Genomic DNA, 5,329 nt, shown 5'->3' with positions numbered 1-5,329 from the left:
TGGTGCGACATTATTTTGCTCACCAGTACCAGTTTAATTGTTACCATTTTATGTCAGTTAGATAATGCAAGCGTGAACCATTTTACGATTGCAGGCTCAAAAAGAAGCTGAAAATAGCGGGATACTGGCGGGGGGGGGGGGGGGGGGCAAAAATAATTCCCATTTTAGGACCACTCAGCTTTCATCAACATTTATAAAAGTTTTATTTTTGTTTTCATCCTACTTACCCGGATTAATGTATGGGCTCAATCTATTACTGGTCAGAGGTTTACCCCACCGGGACAGATGGTCGCACGTGTCATAGCCCCACTCCCCCAGGAGTGATTTAGTTACATTAATATCAAAAAAAAGGGACGGAATGATGCTATATTTTATTTTCCATGGCAGAAAAAGAATTTTAAAACACCCTCTAACCAATAATCAATATCTACCAGTGAATCTCTAATCCTCAACCCTTTTTTGGCGCAATGGGAGTTAAAATTTAACACTTAGCTGAAACAAATTATGGTGAACTGTAAGTATTGACACAAAATCACGATTCTCAAGACTGGTTTTGTTTTTACCCTTTTTTGACACAAAGGAAGTTAAAATTTAGCATACGGTTGAAACAAAACAATAGTGTGGAGCTGAAAGTTTGGCACAAAATCACATCTCTCAAAATATGGTTTTGTTTTAACCCTTTTTTGGAACAGAGGAAGTTAAAATTTAACAATCGGTTGAAACAAAAAATGATGTTAGCTGAAGGTTTTGACACGAAATCACGATTCTCAAGATATGGTTCTGTTTTAACCATTTGTGACACGAAGGAAATTTTAATTTAACACTCGGTTGAAACGAAAAATAGTGTTAGCTGAAGGGTTTGACACAAAATAAAAAATCTCAAGATATGGTTTTGTTGTTGACACAGGAATTTAACACTTGGTTGAAGCCAAAAATATTTTGAACTGAAGGTTTTGACACAAAATCACAACTTTTCATGATATGGTTCTGTTTTGACCCTTTATTTGGCACAAAGGATATTTTCATTTAACACTCGGTTGAAAGAAAATAATGTAGAGCTGAACGTTTTGACACAAAATCACGATTCTAACGATATGGTTTTATTTTAACCCTTTTTTGGCACAAAGAAGTTAAAATTAACACTTAGTTGATACAAAAAAATAATGTTGAGCTGAAGGTTTTCACACAAGATCACATATCCAGGTAGTTAAAATTTCGTAGCCAAATGCAATAAATTTGTTACAGCTTTTGGCAGAATTCTGGCCTATGAATTTATTCGACCATCGGCAAAAGCGCCGTCGGCATCTGATGCTCAGTTTAGTAGCATCCCGCGCGGGCTATTTGCTGCGTAAGCAAAGTCGAGTACACAGTTGATTAAATAGTTCTTTTATTCCTTCCCTCAGAAAGGTTACTCTACCCGTATCCTATTAACCAACCAGCATGCATTTGACTTGATAGAATGCCATGCTCTCGTTCTGTGATCAACGTCTCATTCTGTCTTGGCAATTTAGGAACCTTAAGCAGTAGCGTCGACGCCGCCGCCAGGGACGACGCCTAATAAAAAGTAGATTTATACTTTACCTTCGAATTTTGTAACTATCTAAATCTGCTCAGCACTCCAATCGGTCTGAAAACTTGCTGAAACTAAATATGTAATACCAGCGATCAATTCCTACAAGAAATAAGAAAAAGCTACCGTTCTCCAAATACGCAGAACTAGGTCATTTCACGTTGTTGTTGTTGTTGTTGTTGTTGTTTTTGCAGACGACGGCTACGAAATGTACAAAGATTTAAAACGCACGTGCATAGTGATTATTCTTCTCATTTAATCTTTTGTTTAGTTACGTTTTTTCGTTGCCGTTGCAGTCATTGTTTGCTTAAGTTCCTGACGCCTAGTAGAAAATGGTTTTATATTTTTGTCTTCGAATTTCGCGATTAGTTATGTAGATCTGTTGCGTGTGCCGATCAGTCTCAAAACGTGATCGCGTTAAATATGCGAGTAACAAGGTTCAGTTTAAAAGGAAATACGAAAAATTAGTTGTCATTAGTCGTTCGTGTTCTCCAAAATGCCCAAAACTTGGTCATTTTACATTGTTGTTTCACATTGTTGATTTGCAGAAGACGGCTAAGAAATGTACAAAGATCTATAACGGACGTGCAGAGCCATTGGTGTGCTCGTTAATTTTTTTTTTTTTTTTTGCGTGATTTTCCTGTTGTAATGATGTGACGTTTATATGAAATAATCCATATATGAACTGCGGTTGTAGATGAAAGTGAAGAATGATCATCGCAGTAAATTTTCCAATTTAAGCAATTGTAGTTGCCATCGTGGGAGTTTGCTTAAATAATCACTTCCGCCGCTACTGAAATAGTCAACAGCACTTCTCTACATGTAATCCATTGCGGAAGAAAAACTACTTTTTTTTGATGGCCTGAAACACTTACAGCGAAGAATACTGATAAATATATAATATACATTATCTCTCTAAAGCTATATATAGAAATCAAGGTTTATTGGAGGAAATTGACGTTATAGTTGCTTTCTCGTGTGCGCAATAGTGGTATATTAACACAGCCCGTATACACTCGCTTGTCAATTCTACAACTGCAGCTCGTAACGACATGATTGGCCACGCTGTTGTTGAGTTCATCGGTCACATAATTTTTAGCTTCACCCGCAGTGTTGCTGAACATTCCGACTTTGATGAAGCCGAGCGCGATTTGGAGTTATTTGGGTACAATCCTCTAGAAGACACGGGCAAAGAATGGTACTGTCGGCCGGTAGATGAGCTCATTTACCAAGAATACAGTGACAGAGATGTAACTGAACGTTGGATTATTTGCTCTCTTCCAAGATTCAGGCAAGGTTGCTGAACGCATGCTCGACAGAAGAAACCGAAGAAACAGGGGACGTAGGAAACGATAGAGCTATGGCTTGGAAGCAGTTTAGACCGTCTTTCGTCCGTACTGTTTGCAAATCAGCTTACGTTGGATTTCTGGTGTCTGTTTTAAGTGCCGTCATTGTCGGAATGATTTCAATTTTAGTTTATTATCTCAGCTTTCAAACTCAGCTCAACTGCTTAGTCCATCCAGAAAAATCGATACCGAACAAACTACGATGGATCAGAGCTGTCTCCGAAGCCATTTTTGCCTTTTTCTTCTACTGTTGGCTTTTCGTCAATAGCCTATTTTATTTTCGTCCATTTCAAATATCAGGACTAAAACTGACACTTTCCTTAACAGCTCTAGCTTTTTATATATTTGATGTATGTTATCGCCTACTCCAAGCTCTCGTGTTTGCTCACTTCAACTTGACAAAGCTTCAAGTGCTACCAGGAAATGTTCTATTTTTTCTGTGTCTGTGTGTTCAAGTCTGCATCATTACCAAACATTTTTGCAGGGGGCCAAGAAAAAAACAGCTCTCGTTATTTTTATCTTTAGCAATTCCATGTTTTTTAACATATGTTACGGGTATTCTTGAAGCTTATTTCATATATCCAGCTTATAACAGACAAGACAACATTGTTGGCAAAGTACTCATTGCCATATTCGCACCGCTCATCACGGTTTTTCTTAAAGAAGTGTCACGCTTTTGTGTCCAGCGATTGTGGAGAATCAGCCATCCGGGACATTCATTTGTGCTGTTGGTTCCGTTGTATTATGGGTCGGCTGTAATGCTGAGATTTTTACAAGTGGATGTTGAAGATGTAAAAGCAATTGCTGTGATTGGAGTGATCCATGGAATTGCAGAAGTGATAGAACGCAGTGCTATGGTTTTCATCGACCACATATACCATCAGATTTGGCAAAGGAGATTGGTTCGCTGCGGGAATTTCCGTACTCCTCGTCGTGAGAGACTAACAGCTGATATTGTCATAATGAGCATCTTGTACGAATCAAGTGGTGTCATCTCCGTCAATGGCTTCCTGCACTTGTATCGTTATTTTTTCAGCAGCGACAATTCTGCCCTCCAGCTGCTACAATCCTCTGCTCTCACAACATCAGTCGCATTGGCAATTGAGTGGTTTTTCACCAGTCTTTCGCTAGCTATTGAAACTCGATATCAAAATATGCCTGTAATGGCTGTCTGGCGAAGAAGATGGAAAAAGCACATTGTAGTAGCGACCATAAACGCAGTGGTGATGGCTTCATGGTTGAGCTCAAGTTTGATTTTACCGGCGGTAGTTAATAATGAACGCTCTGTCGGCAAACCTAAGGATTTCTGCCAAATGCCGTTTGAGTCGTGAGTCCTGTCCATGGACCTTGCTGATCAAACTGAAGGAATTGCGACTTCAATTGGAGCAACAGCATTGCAAGGCATTTACTGTTTACTTTGTGAGACGTAAAAAGAACACTCATGTCCAATACCGTCGAGTAGATTCCATCGGAAAAGAGAACTTTCTATTCGTTGTCGATCGGAAAATTACATCTCATTAGCTATTAGGTGGATATAAAGCCTGTCGGATCGATCGATTCGTCGAATGGAGACGACCCGAAACCTGAATGTTGTCGATCGGAAAATCGCATTTCATTAGTGACAACAGAGCCGGTGTCACAGTGATATGTGTATCCCCGTGATATGTGTATCCCCGCACACATATCACTAGTGATATGTGTATCCCCTCCAAAATGGCGACCAGTGATATGTGTATCCCCCACCCCCCTCCCCTCTACTTTAAAAAAGCAATATCCTCCTTGAAAGCGCTCTCGTCGTCCGGTCGCTTACTGGACGAACGACTAACGCAAACAGGCTTAAAACACAAATCTCAATTTTTGTAGTTGAAAAAGTTTACGTATCTGCTGCTGGAATTGTGTTCTTGATCCTAACTGGTTTTCTGCGAGCAGGATATAATGAATTTAAAGTTGAACACCAAATGGATCTAGATATATTTCAATTTGAGTTTCACGGCACCGGATTTCTAGGACGATATTAATTGCGCGGTACATTCTCACCCCTCGAGTAACGCATATTCTCCACTGTTCATCGCCTTGTTTGCATCTGAATTATTCGTGGAGTGAAACACATATCACGGCTTCGACCCGATCGCCATAAAATGATTAGTGGCACTCATGTATCCTCTGCACCCGCTTTTCAGTTCGACTTTTTGTAAGATATGTTAAGTCTCAAGCTGTATACATTGCTATACTGCGAATATTGCTAGCACGTTTCATAATATTCGACGTTTATTCTCCGGCAGTTAGCCTAGATTACGGCTGTCTTCAGGGGATACACATATCACTGCGCCATGTAATAATTAGTGATATGTGTATCCCCAGCATGCGGTCGGCGACGGTGTACTATGTGTACAACCGAGGTCAGTGAAACTCC

General features: G+C 39.7%; 1 pseudogene; it reads left to right on the top strand.

The window, feature by feature from the left end:
- The first annotated feature begins 868 nt into the window (after positions 1–868).
- On the top strand, positions 869–4,423 carry LOC149107194 (uncharacterized; annotated as a pseudogene).
- The last annotated feature ends 906 nt before the right edge of the window (positions 4,424–5,329 follow it).

The sequence above is a fragment of the Orbicella faveolata genome, unplaced genomic scaffold (genome assembly GCF_042242905.1).
Source record: "Orbicella faveolata isolate gen_17 unplaced genomic scaffold, um_ofav_v1 contig_27, whole genome shotgun sequence".
Classification (NCBI taxonomy): domain Eukaryota; kingdom Metazoa; phylum Cnidaria; class Anthozoa; order Scleractinia; family Merulinidae; genus Orbicella; species Orbicella faveolata.
The sequence above is the reverse complement of the archived record's forward strand: the minus strand, read 5'-3'. Positions and strand labels throughout refer to the sequence as shown.